This window comes from Heterocephalus glaber, unplaced genomic scaffold (genome assembly GCF_053883595.1).
Source record: "Heterocephalus glaber isolate CG9 unplaced genomic scaffold, H.glaber_assembly_v1.0 deba00001608, whole genome shotgun sequence".
In the NCBI taxonomy this organism is placed as follows: domain Eukaryota; kingdom Metazoa; phylum Chordata; class Mammalia; order Rodentia; family Bathyergidae; genus Heterocephalus; species Heterocephalus glaber.
In genome coordinates, this window is record NW_028258379.1 from 31,746,032 (window position 1) to 31,760,524 (window position 14,493).

At 40.0% G+C, this 14,493-nt stretch overlaps 1 protein-coding gene across 1 annotated transcript in view; it reads left to right on the forward strand.

Moving 5' to 3' along the window:
• The first annotated feature begins 211 nt into the window (after window positions 1–211).
• Window positions 212–14,493, forward strand: part of Btbd7 (BTB domain containing 7) — a 107,479-nt gene continuing 93,197 nt past the window's right edge. The window contains exon 1 of the mRNA XM_004837039.4: window positions 212–338. The gene's annotated coding sequence lies outside the window, so the exon portion shown is untranslated. The remainder of the gene's footprint in view (window positions 339–14,493) is intronic.

Consider the following 14,493-nt stretch of genomic DNA (forward strand, 5'->3'; position numbering starts at 1 on the left):
CTCCCAACCCTTCCCGGCGCGCGCCCCGACGTCGAGCCACGTGACTCGACGGGGTCGGGCGGGACCTGGGCCGGCTCCGCAGCGCCGCGCAGGCGCCACAGGGTCGCGCCGAGCTGAGCCCCTCCTGCTCCCTGTAGGACTCAAAATGGCGGCGAGGGAAACCTGGAGCAGTCCCGGAGCCTGAGCCACTGACAGGAGAGAGGGCGGCGGTGGCAGCGGCAGGAAGAGGATGGCTGCGGGTGCTGGCGCCAGTGCGGACGGCGGTGCTGGTGGCGGCGGCGGCGGCGGCGGGGGTGACGGCAGCTGTCCCAGCAGCAGCGGCAGGAGGAGCCTCCGGGGTGAGTGTCCCTCGGTGTCTCTGAGCCCGAGAACCCGACGTTCTGCCCGGCGCGGCGCGGATCGTCCCAGCAAGGAAGAGGCTGCGCCTGGGCGTGGGGATTCCGGGGCTGGGGCTGGGCCGACGCGGGAGGCGCGGGGCGTGGGGCGAGGACTGGAGAGTCGTCTGTCCGGGGCCGAGGCGCGGTGGCGCCGGACTGGCCGGTCCTGGACGCTCCGAGGGGCAGGCTGAGTAGCGCGCCGCCGTCCGGGGATAGAGGCGCGAGGTGTGGCCCTCGTGGCGGGAGGGTGGCCTGAGGTGGTCGCAGCGGCGGCCTGGGCGGCTTTGGGCTCGGGGTCCTGGCTCCGAGGGGCGGGACCTGCCCCTCACGGAACTCGAGGAAACCGCCTCAAAGACTCAAGTGCCTGTTACTGGGCGCAGGGCCGAGACCTCCAGGGATGGGCATGAGGGTTGGGACCCAGGTTTAGGGACCGCGCAGGCCTGAGGCCGGCTACTCTCAACGGTAGAAGTTAAATTGTCCGGTAAGTCACTGGAGGGTAGAACTGGAATGGAGCTTTGACAGGTAGGGGGGAGACAGTACGGAGTGTTTGATAAAGACGAGGAAGCTGCTCCCCTTGGAATACTCGAAAAGACAAAAAGCTTGTCTTTTTCCGTGCTTTATCATTTGAACGACTGTTTACTACCTTACCCCTGAGGTAAACTAGAACTTTTCGGTTTGGGAGAAAGTTTGAGAAGTGTTTCTGCTTTGAACTACAATAGCACCTTTTCACAAACCAGCACAGATAATAAGTACTCTGGAGTAGGCCTAATTTACAGAAGAAGTCTTGGCTGTCTTTACCAGCGTCACTGTTTCTTTTGCTAAACCATCTTACCGCAACGAGAAAAGAAGCATTTTTTTTTCTTTTTTTCGCAGAATTACTTAGCTTTTTCAACTGTCTCTGAATAGCATCCATTTCTTTTAGATTGCTGAAATAAATTGCTTTCTTCCTGAAATGTGAAAGATTTGAAATGACTTTACAAGAATCATGCATTGTTGGGCCGGGGATTTAGCTCAGTGGCACTGCGCCTGCCTCACAAGCGCAAGGTCCTGAGTTTGATCCCCGGTACCAAAAAAAAAGTCAAAAATCAAGAAGCATGCATTGTTAACAGCAGCTGTGATTACACTTGTCTTGGAATTTTGGAGTGAGAAAAACCTGTAGAGATGTGGTATGACTGTTGTATTAAAAGCCTGCAATCTAGGCCCAGAGAAGTGTGTGATTTGCCAGGCATGAGTCTTACAGTTGATGAGAGGTGAGACCAAAACTCGGACCTAGGACTCTTTACATGCCATTTCGAGAGCTCTTTTACTGCCCAGTCTTCATTGATTGCATTCTTCACCACACTGCCTATCTCTATCCCTAGATCTTTGTGCAGTACAGTTGAAAACAGAAATAAGAGTGCCTCTCATTCTGACAGCTCACTCAGATAACTGAAGTTTTCTTTTTTCCTAACCTGAATTTAATAAAAACTGACATTTCATTTGTAGTTTTCATAGCCCTGTGATTGATTACATTTTCATCTTACTGTAGCATAGCTCTTTCTTGTGTGAATTCAATAATGTAGGTCAATATTCTGTCCCGCAAAACCTAAATACTACCTTATTTTGTGTCCCAATGCCAACATTTAAACAACTTACTTGAATCAGACTCCAATATGAGTACTTAAATACCTGTGGTTTTTTTCTCTGGTTAAACTGCCAAATTTCCTGCTGTTGTCTTGTTGGATCACAGCTATTTTATTTAGAGTGTTTCATAGATTAACCCTCAGAAATGCGAGAAAACCAAATGATTCTCATTTCATATTCTGGTCACTGAAACTCATACATAAAAATCACATAAGTGATTACTGAAGACCTACTTTGTGTTTCACCTTCTACTAGAGCTAGCTATAGGAGGAGTGAGAACTCCTGTCGGGTTCTTATTGAAAAGATAAGATGTACCTACACAAGTCTGGAAGAATTCTGTGGGTGTTTAGAACAGAGGGAGATGGAATGAGGCCTCAGGAGTCTAAAGAACTTCCTGGAACACTTGGGGCTTTAACCGGCCAATGAGAGTTTATATTTACAGAGTTTGAAGCAGTTGCTTTGTCAGGGAAGAGCAAAAGTATAAATTGAAGATTAACTTTGGGGGAGGAGAATAGGAGACTAAGATGAGCTGACAGCTGAATTTCCTTGAGATGATTTCCATAGGAAATGTTAGACAGTTGGAAGGATATCTCCATGTAGAATGAATGTTGAATTGAGCTTTGGTTTTTTTATTCTCTTGGGCAGGTATAGAGAGTTTTCGAATGTTTGGAGGCCAGGGATTAATGTGATAAACCAGCAAGGTGAACCTGTCAGTGATCCACAGGTTGAGTTAGAATAAGGAGAGACTGGAATGATCAGGAAAGACAGTAGCTAGCTGTTTGACCTGACTAGAACAGATGAGATCCTAAAGTAGGGAGGAGTAAGTAGGAAGGCTTGCAGAGCAGGTACTTCTGTGTGGTAAATACACAAAATATAAAATTTACCATCTTAGCCTTTGATAATTTTACAGATCTTTGGCATTTATACATTTACATTGTTGTACAACCATTACCACCAGCCATCTGCAAGTTTTGTTTACAGTATTGATGACAGAACCCAGCGCCTTATACATGTTCGCCAAGTACTCTACCACTGAACCATATCCTCAGCCCTAAACATTTTTATTTCATTTCTTTTCATTGAGTGCTAAGGATGTGATGCCTTGTGATGCCTAAGCATGTGCTCTATCACTGAGCTACATCCTTGGGCCCTATCTGCCAGAATCTTTTTTTTAACCTGGGATCGAACTTAGGACCTCGCACTTTCGAGGCAGGCAGAAGAACCACTGAGCTAAATCCCCAGCCCGTGCCAGAATCTTTTAATCTTTCAAACTGAAATTCAGTACCCCAGTAAACACTGTCTTGGTTACCTCCCAACCTCTAGCATTCAACATATTACTCTCTGACTCTGTGAATTTGATATTCTAGGTATCACATATAAATGGAATCATACAGTATTTGTCCTTTTACTATTGGCCTATTCAACTTAGCATAATGTCTTCAAGTTCCATCCATTTTGTAGCATGTGTCAGTTTCCTTTGTAAGGCTGAATAATATTTCATTTTATGTGTATGCTACATTTTATCCATTTATCCAAGGATACACTCTTGAGTTGTGTCTACCTTTTACTGTTGTGTAAATGCTGCTAGGGACATGGGTATAAAAATATTTGTTCAAGTCCCTGTTTTCCTGGGGGGGTTTTGGGGGGCGGGTAATACTGACAAAAAAATTTTTAATTAATTTTATTGGTGCATTTTAGTATACAGTATGACATTCATCATTGGAAATGTGCACCTTTACATAATCTCCTTTGCTTCTTATTTCCTCCCCATTGCCCTGCCCTCCCTTCAATCCCTCCATCCCTCCCTATTTACAAAGACTTTGTTTCCGTTTTTTCATTTTCTCTTATTAATTCCATTCCATTCTTTCCTTTCCCCACCCCTCCCCCTCCCCCTCCCCCTTTGCCCCTTTCCTTCCTATTTCACTTATCTATTATACCTTTTAGTCCTTATTTACACTTTCAATTTCTCACACTAGAGAAACTATTCTGTATTTACACATGTGTGCCCTATTTATTTCACTTAAGAGTATCACCTCAATGTGCATCCATTTAGCTATAAATGTGTCTCATTTCTCATTTTTTATGGCTGAGTAGTACTCCATTTTATTAAAAAGACGCATTTTCTTTATCCAGTCTCCAGTTGATGGGCACTTGGGCTGCTTCCAAGTTTTAGTTATTACAAACTGAAATATGGACATGGGTGCACATATATCACTGTGGTGTGATTCTTTTAATTCTTTGGGGAAGATATCCGTGGCGGAATAGCTGGGTAAAATGGGACTTCCACTCCTAGTTCTTTGAGGTATCTCCATACTGATTTCCACAGTGCTTGCACCAATCTACACTCCCAACAGCAGTGGAGCAGTGTTCCTCTTTCCCCACAGCACCGCCAGCATTAGTTATTGGTTGATTTCATGATAGCAGCCATTCTTTCTGGAGTGAGGTGGAATCTCAGCATTGTTTTAACCTGCATCTCTCGAATGACCAGTGATGTTGAACATTTTTTCATATGTTTATTTGCTATTTCTACTTCTTTGAGAAATATCTGTTCATTTCAGATGCCCATTTTTGGATTGGGTATTTAAATTTGGGAGGTCTGATCTTTTTAAGTTCTTTATAGATTCGAGATAGTAGACCTTTGTCTGAGGAAGAGCAGGTGAAGATGTTTTCCCACATTGTGGGCTGTCTCTTCACACTGTTGGTAATTTCTCTTGCTGTGCAGAAGCTTTTTAATAAGAACAGATCCCACTTGTTGATTGATTGTGCTAGTTCATGGTCAACTCAGGTTTTGTTCATAAAATCTTTTCCTACACCACTGTCTTCAGGAGTTCTACCTAACCTCTGTTCCAACTGGTTCAGAGTTTCTATTTTAATATTTAGATCTTTAATCCATTTTGATTTTAGTTTAGTGCATGGTGAGAGACATAGGTCTGGTTTTAATCTTTGGCAAATTGAAACCCAATTTTTCCAGCACCATTTATTAAAGAGGCTATCTTTCCTCCAGTAAGGGTGTTTGCTCCTTTGTTGAGGATGAGGAGCCTGAGTGTAACTGGAGTTGTTTTTGCATCTTCTCATCGGGTCCTCAGGTCTTTTTCTTTGCCAGTACCTTGCTGTTTTTATCACAGTAGCTTTGTAGTATAGTTTCAAGTTGGGGGTTGTGATACCCCCTGCCATGTCTCTGTTGCCTAGGATTGCTTTTGCTATTCTAGGTTTCTTCTTATTCCAAATGAATTTTTGGATTGTTTTGTCAAGGTCCGTGAAGTATGCTGCTGGAATTTCAATTGGGATTGCATTGAATCTATATAGCAGTTTTGGAAGTATGGCCATTTTCACTATGTTCATTCTTCCTACCCAGGAGCAAGGGATGTCTTTCCATTTTCTGATGGAAAATCTTCAATCTTTCTTTTCAGAGTGCTATAGTTTTCAGAGAAGAGGCCTTCGAATTCTTTTGTTAGGTTGATTCCTAGGTATTTCAGTTTCTTGGATGCTATTGTGAAAGGAATTGTTTGCCCTATTTCTGTCTCAGTGAGTCTGTTGTTTGTGTAGAGGAAAGCTATTGATTTTTGCGTGTTGACCTTGTATCCACCTACTTTACTGAATTTGGTTATTAAGTGTAGAAGACTTTTGGTGGAGTTCTTGGGGTCTTTTGTATAGAGTATCATGTCATTTGCAAATAGTGACAATTTGACTTCTTCATTTCCTACCTTTATTCCTTTTCTTTTTCTTGTCTAATTGCCGTGGCTAATGTTTCCAGAACTATATTGAACAGGAGTGGTGATAGTGGACATCCTTGTCTTGTTCCTGATTTTAGTGTGAAGGATTTCAGTTTTTGACCATTTAGTATGATATTGGCTGTTGGTTTTTCATAGATAGCTTTGATCAGATTGAGGTAGAGACCGTCTACTCCAATTTTTTGTAGGGTTTTTATCATAAATGCGTGTTGGATTTTGTCAAATGCTTTTTCTGCATCTATTGAGATGATCATGTGGTTTTTGTCCTTGCCTCTATTGATATAGTGTATTACATTGATTTGCATATGTTGAACTGTCCATGCATCCCTGGGATGAATCCCACTTGGTCAGGGTATATGATCTTCTTGATGATCTTCTGCATTCTATTTGCCAGTATCTTACTAAAGAGTTTTGCATCTATGTCCATGAGTGAGATTGGCCTATAGTTCTCTTTTTCGGTTGGGTCTTTCTCTGCTTTGGGGATCAAGGTGATGCTTGGTTCCAGGAATGAATTCAGGAGTATTGCTTCCCTTTCAATTTCATCGAAGCATTTAAACAGTAGTGGCAGTACTTCCTCTCTGAATGTTTTGTAGAATTCAGCAATGAAACCATCAGGACCCGGGCTTTTTGTAGTAGGTAGGTTTTAAATTACATTTTCAATTTCATTGATTGATATTGGGTTGTTTAGAATTTTTAGGTCATCTTTGTTCAATTTTGATAATTCATACATATCTAGGAATCTGTCCATTTCTTCTGTGTTTTCCATGTTATTGGCGTATAGGTTCTGGAAGTAGGTATTGATGATCCTCTGGATTTCTGCTGGGTCTGTTGCAATTTCACCCTTTTCATTCCTAATTGCCTGGGTTTCAGCCCTTTCTTTCCTTTTTCTGATAAGGTTGGCTAAGGGTTTGTCAATTTTGTTTATTCTTTGGAAAAACCAACTCTTGGCTTCATTGATTGTTTTTTGTATCGTTCTCTTAGTCTGCATTGCATTGATTTCTTCTGTGATCTTTATAATTTCCTCCCTTGTATGAGCTGTGGGTTTGTCCTGCTCTTATTTTTCTAGAAGCTTGAGGTTCAGCATCAGGTTGTTTAATTAGGCTCACTCTGTTTTCCTAATGTGAGTATTCACTGCTTTGAATTTCCCTCATAGGACTGCTTTCATTGTGTCCCATAGATTCTGATTTGTTGTATTGTCATTGTCATTTAATTGTTGCAAGTGTCTGATTTCTTCTTTAATTTCCTCTGTGACCCATTGATTATTCAGAAGTATGTTGTTCAATTTCCATTTGTTTATGAAATTTTTGCTGTTTCTTTTGCTATTGATCTCCAATTTCAGCACACTATGGTCTGCTAATATACAGTGGATAACTTCAGTTCCTTTGCACTTACTTAAACATGTTCTATGTGTGAGTATGTGGTCTGTTTTGGAGAAGGATCCATGTGCAGCTGAACAGAATGTATATTCTGATTTTGTGGGGTGGAACACTCTGTAAATATCTGTTAAGTTGATTTGTTCAAGAGTTTGATTGAGTTCTAGTATTTTGTTGCTTATTTTTTGTCTAGTTGATCTATTTGTGACAGTGGGGTATTGAGGTCCCCCGTTACTATTGTATTAGTGCTTATTTGATTTTTCATGTCCATTAGTACATGTTCTATATAATTGGGCACACTAGTGTTTGGTGCATATATGTTTATGATTGTCGTCTCTTCCTTTTGGATTGTTCCCTTTACAAGGATATAGTGTCCTTCTTTGTCTCTCTTAATCAGTGTGGGTTTGAAATCCACTTGATCTGCAAAGAGGATAGCTACTCCTGCTTTTTGGGGGTTCCTTTCACATGGAGTATTGTTTTCCACCCTTTAACTTTCAATCTATGAGTTTCTTTTTGAATTAAATGTGTTTCTTGTATGCAGCACATTGTTGGATCTTGCTTCTTGACCCATTCTGCCAGTCTGTTCCTTTTGATTGGTGAATTGAGACCATTAATGTTGATGGTTATAGCTGATACATATTTCTCTTTTTTTTTGTACTGGGAATCGAACTCAGGTCCTCATGCTTGCGCAGCAGGCAGCGAAACCACTGAGCTAAATCCCTGGCTAATACATATTGACTTATCATTGTCATGACTCTCTGTTTGTGGATTCTCCCCCTTTGTGTTTTATTTTTTCTTGTACCCAACGGATTCATTCTGCTGGACTTCCTGGGGTTGTCATCCTCATTGTCTTTTCCTAGGATATTGTCCAAACTTTTTTGGAGTGCTGGTTTGGTATTCATGAAGTTCCTAAGGTACTCTTTACCATGAAAGTATCTTATTTCTCCATCAATTTTGAAAGATAGTTTTGCAGGGTACATCAGTCTGAGTTGGAGGATGTTTTACTTTAGGGCTTGAAATCTGTCACTCCAAGCTCTTCTTGCCTTGAGGGTTTGCATTGAGATGTCTGCTTTGATTGTGATGGGCTTTCCTTTGTATGTGATTTGTTTCTTTTCTCTAACTGCTTGTAGAATTTTGTTGTTCTGTTGGGTTTCTGGAATCTTAACTAGTATATGCCTATGTGTAGATTTTTTTTGATCAAGGCTAGTTGGAGTCCTATATGCCTCACTTACCTGTATGTCAAGTTCATTTCCTCTGCTTCAGAAGTTTTCTGCCATCACTTCTGTAAACAGTTTTTTTATGTTGTCACCACTCTTTCCTGTTTCTTCCTTGACTCCAATCACTCTGATCTTATTCTTTGCATTGTCTAGCAGCTCCTGGATTGATTTCTCGTGATACCTTACTATTTTAAAGAACTTTTTCTTTTCCTGTTCACTAATTGCAATCTTATCTTCTATATCTGAAATTCTGTCCTCACATTGGTTCATTCTGCTGCACAGACTTTTGATGGAGTTTTTAATCTCCTGGAAATCTGTTTGCATCTGTTTTATGGATTCCATTTGTTTCCTATGTTGGAATTCCATCTTGTTCCCCAACTCCTCTATTTTTTTATCTGTGTCTGCTCTAGATTTATTAATCATGGCTTGCGGGCCAGCGATTTGTCTTAGTGGTTCTGCCGCCTGCCTCGCAAGCACAAGGACCCGAGTTTGATCCCCGGTACCAAAAAAAAAAAAAAGATCAATTCTTAACTATCACTTCTTGGCCTTTTGGCTAAGATCAAGTGTAATCATGGCTTGCACTATGGGCACAGTCTCTGCTGTTATGTGAGAAATTATTTCTGATTTCATTTTTTCCAGATCCTCTTTTATTGCCAGTTCAGGGTGTCCAGGTGGTTGAGTATCAGATTGTTCCATCTGGTTTGCATTTGCGATTGCTTTAGGTGATCTGGGAATCTGGTTTTGAGACTTGTTTAGGTTTCTTCTCATTTCACTGGGGGGGGGGGGATGTGTGCTGCTGGCACCTGCACAGCTCACCTCCTCGGCGCTGGAGGCAGTGGTACGGCAACCCAGAAGGTTCACCTCCTCAGTGCTGGGGCCAGCTCTGCTCCTGGGCGCTGGGGACGGTGCTGTGGCAGCCTCAGAAGTTTCACCTCCTCTGCAATACTGAGGAAAATTTTACATACTCACCAGGAATGCACAAGGATCCCATTTTCCACATTCTAGCCAATATGTGGGCATTTGGGGTTTTTGGTTTGGTTTGGAATGTGTGTGTGTGTGTGTGTGTGTGTGTGTGTGTGTGTGTGTGTGTGTAACTGTCCTAACTATCCTAATGAGTATGAAGTGCTGGCTCATTGTGATTTTGATTTGCATTTCTCTAATAATTGATGATACTGAGAATCTTTTCCTATGCTTATTGGCTTTAAGTTGGTTTTATCTTATAGTTGTAGTTCTTTGTATTTTCTGAATATTAGTGCCTTTTCCAACATGATTTAGATATATTTTCTCCTAGTTTGTGCAAAAGTTTTTAATTTTAGTGAAATCCTGTTTACCTAGCTTTTCTTTGTTGCTTGTGTTTTTTTTTTAATTCTTTTATTGGTACATTTTAGATATATAATACATTTACATTTATGATTGAGTGCTTGTACCTGTACATGCTGTATCTTGCTTCTTATTTTTTTCCCCATTACCTGTGCACCCTTCACCCCCTCCACCCTTCCCTATTTACATAGATTTTGTTTCCATTTTTTTTTCTTTTCTCATAATTATTCCCTTCCCTTCTTTCCCTTCCCCTTCCCCTCCCAGTACCCCTACACCTTTGGATCTTTTCCTATTTCAAATTATCAATTATTCATTTTAATCATTTTAATCCTTATTTACAGTTTCAGTTTCAGACACTAGAGAAACTATTTGGTATATACACGTGTGTGTCCTGTTTATTTCACTTAAGAGTATGGCCTCAATATGCATCCATTTAGCTATAAATGTCTCTAGTTTCTCATTCTTTATGGCTGAGTAGTACTCCATTTTATAAAAAAAGCTACATCTTCTTTATCCAGTTTCCAGGTGATGGACACTTGGGCTGTTTCCAAGCTTTAGCTATTACAAACTGTGCCGCTGTAAACATGGGTGCACATATATCGCTGTGGTATGATTCTTTTAAATTTTTTGTGAAGATACCCAGCAGGGGGATAGCTGGGTCAAATGGGACCTCCAGCCCTAGTTCTTTGAGATATCTCCATACTGATTTCCACAGCAGTTGCACCAGTCTGCACTCCCACCAACAATGGAGAAGGGTTCCTTTCTCCCCACACCCCCGCCAGCATTTGTTATTGGTTGATTTCTTGACAGCAGCCATTCTTTGTGGGGTGAGGTGGAATCTCAGTGTTCAGTTTTCATCTGCATCTCTCGAATGATGAATGATGTTGAACATTTTTTCATGTATTTATTTGCTCCTTTTTGGGCTGGGGATTTAGCTCAGTGGTTCTGCCACCTGCCTCGCAAGCACAAGGTCCCAAGTTCAATCCCCAGTACCAAAAAAAAAAAAAAAAAAAAAACCCACATATTTGCTGCATTTACTTCTTTGTCTGAGAAATGTCTGTTCATTTCAGATGCCCATTTTTGACCTGTGCCTTCGAATTTGGGGGGGGGGTGTCTGATTTTTTCAATTCTTTATATATTCCAGGTAGTAGACCTTTGTCTGAGGTACAGCTGCTAAAAATTTTTTCCCACATTGTAGGTTGTCTGTTAGCTCTGTTGGTGATTTCTCTTGCAGTGCAGAAGCTTTTTAATAAGATGAGATCCCACTTGTTGATTCCTTGTGCTAGTTCCCATGTTACTGAAGTTTTGTTCATAAAGTCTTTTCCTATGCCAATGTCTTCAAGTGTTCTACCTAACTTTTCTTCCAGCAAGTTTAGTGTTTCTGTTTTAATATTTAGATCTTTAATCCACTTTGATCTTACTTCAGTGGATGGTGATAGGTATGGGTCTAGTTTTAATCTTTGGCAGGTTGAAATCCAGTTTTTCCAACACCATTTATTAAATGGGCCATCTTTCCTCCAATGAGGGTGGTTGGCTTCTTTGTCAAAGATGAGGTGGCTGAGTGTGTCTGTAGTTGTTTCTACATCTTGTAATCTATTGCACTGATCCTCGGGTCTGTTTCTTTGCCAGTAGCATGCTGTTTTTATTACAGTAGCTTTGTAGTATAGTTTCAAGTTGTGGATTGTGATACCCTCAGCCATGTCTCTGTTACCTAGAATTGCTTTTGCTATTCTAGGTCTCTTCTGGTTCCAAGTGAATTTTTGGATTGTTTTCTCTAGTTCTGTGAAGTATATTGTTGGAATTTCAATCTGCATTGCGTTAAATCTATATAGTAGTTTTGTAAGTATGGCCATTTTCACTGTATTGGTTCTTCCTACCCAGGAACAAGGGATGTCTTTCCATTTTCATATATCTTCCTCAATCTTCTTTTTCAGAGTGCTGTAGTTTTTCAGTGTAGAGGTCTTTTGGTTCCTTTGTTAGATTGATTCCTAAATATTTCATTGTTTTGGATGCTATTGTAAAAGGAATTGTTTCCCGAATTTTTCTCTCAATGAGTCTGCTATTTGTGTATAAGAAGGCTATTATTTTTTGAGTATTGTCCTTCTATCCAGCTACTCTACTGAATCTGTCAATTAGGTCTAGATGTCTTTTTTCGGAGTTTTTGGGTCTTCTATGTAAAGTATCACATCATCAGCAACTAATGACAGTTTAACTTCTTCCTTTCCTATCTTTATTCCTTTTATTTCTTTCTCTTTTCTAATTGCTGTGGCTAATGTTTCCAGAACTATATTGAACAGGAGTGGTGCTAGTGGGCATCCTTGTCTGTTGCTTGTGTTTTTGATGTCATATTTTTTCTCATTGAATGATCTTGGCACTCTTGCTGAAAATCCTCTGCGGGGCCAAGTGTGTAGCTTAGGGGTAGAAAACATGCTTAACATATGCAAGGCCCTGGGTTTGAGTCTACCATTAAGAAAGAATCATTTGATCTTACGTTCATGGATTTATAGTATTTATGGGTTTTCTAGTCTATTGCTTAGATCTATACTGTTTCCTCTGCTGTGAAGAAATTTTTTAATTTGGGATGATCCCATTTGTTGTTGTTATTGATGGTGTTTCTTGTACAATTAGGGTTCCATTCAGAAAGTCTTTGCCTGTGTCTTCAAGAGTTTTACCTGTTTTATCTTCCAGCAGATTGTTTCTGTTTTAACATTTAGATCTTGATTCATTTTGATTTTAGTTTGTACATGGTAATGGATATGGGTTTAGATTCAGTCTTCTTCATGTAGATAGTCAGTTTTCCCAGCACCATTTTTTAAAAATTTATTTTGAGACAGTCTTACTGTGTAGTTTAGGCTGGCCTTGAACTCATTGTGTATCCCAGACTGACCTCTTGCCATGATCTTCCTGCCTCAGCCTCCCCAGTGCTGGGATTCCAGGCATACGCCACTACATCTGGCTTCCCAGCACCATTTATTAAAGAGATTATCTTTCCTTCAGTGAATGTTTTTGGCCCCCTTGCCCAAGTTGTTTTTTATTCCCTGTGTTTTTCTGTTTTTTATATATTTACCCAGTGCTTTGTCATCAACTGTGAATTTCCCAGCTGGTATGTACTTTGTGGCAGAAATTTGCTTTTATTTGTGCATGTAGGAGACTTGGAGAAGGTGATTCAGTACCAGCTTCAGGGGTAGATTTTGGTTAGTCCAAACTGATCAGCTTATGCCATTTCCTGTAAACTGTTCTGTGTCCCAGTCAGACTGAAAGGAGACATTCTTAAATATTCTTTTTTTTGAGGGATGGTGGTACTGAGGATTTAACCCAAGGCTTCACACTAAGCTAAATTCCCAGCCTTTTTTTATTTTTTATGTTGACATAGGGTCTCACTAAGTTGTCCAGATGAGCCTCAAATTTGCTGGCATTACTGCTGTGCACTGCCCTGCCTGACTGGGAAAGGATTTTTTTTTTTTTTTAAGAAAAGGGAGCACAAGGGCCAAGGATTTAGCTGAGTGGCACCACACCTACCTGGCAAGCATGAGGTCCTGAGTTTGATTCCTGGTACAAAAAAGAAAAGGGAGCATAAGACCCCTATTGCTCCTGACAGCTGTCTTGTAACAATAGGAGATGAAACATTCCCTGAATTTGGCAAAGCATGATTATGCTTTATGTCAAAACGTGCAGGCTGTAGAATACTATCCGGTGCATAATAGGTATTCAGTAGGTGAGTAGCTGTTAGGATCAAATAATAACATGAAAGTACTTTGTAAGTGATTTTAAAATAAACATGAGGTATATTATTGTCTTTAAAGTGAAAATGGAAAAATTAACTAGACATTTTTCTTTACTGGTCATTATTATCTAGAAATTTTCACTGGTAAAAAATGTGCGTTTCCGTTGGCCACAACCCTTATGGAAGGAGTCGTAATGAGTGAGCTATTATTGTGCTATTTCCTTGGTTCCTTCCTTCCCTCCCTTCTTAGGGGGAGATTTGTGTGCCAGAATTAACTTTAAGTATAATATGTCCTTAAAAACTTCAGAAAAACTTTTGATTGACACAATATTTATACATATTTATGAGGTACACTATGATGGTTTGATTCATGTATACATTGGGTAATATGTGTCTTTTCCTCCATGTTTTGAAATTTAGGTTTATTTTATCTGGTATTCATCTGTGAGTTATTTAAAAAGAATTCTGTAATATGCTTCGAAAACCTAATTATTCTTGTCTTAGACTTTTCCAAAATACTTTTTGCTTGCTTGAGACTAGACTTGAAAATTTTCTTGTAAGCAGAAAGCTCTGTGGCAGAACTAGGTAAGTTTGTAGCAAATGTTAGTAATAGCTAATGACATAGAAGTCTGGTTACAGCCTTAATTACAGAGTCATAGTTAAGTCATATGCTTCAACAATGTCTGACAGGAGAGGAAGGATGGAGAAAAAGTTAAAGTTGCAAATTCAGTATATTTCACCATGTATTGGCTTTAATCAAATAAATTAAACTTCATAGTGATTTCTAAAACAACAAAGTTATTTTTGAAATTAGGGAAGGAAGGGAATATAATAAACATTTAGAAATTTAAAAAGTTATATTTGAAAAAATCTGTTGTATTTGGCTATCTTATTTTCATGCCTAGTTTGTTAGCTTTTTACTGGTTAGCTTTCTTATGCCTTACTTTTCACATCTGTAAAATGAATCATCACTCTGGAGGTTCTTGTTTGAGCTAATTAAGATAATCTGTGTGAAAGCACTTAATATAGTGTATGGAACACAGATGCTTAGATATTTTTTCTCTATCAACTTTTCAGAATGTACAAATGTATTTAATGCTGTTTGTATTTCAAATTTTGAGAAGTTAA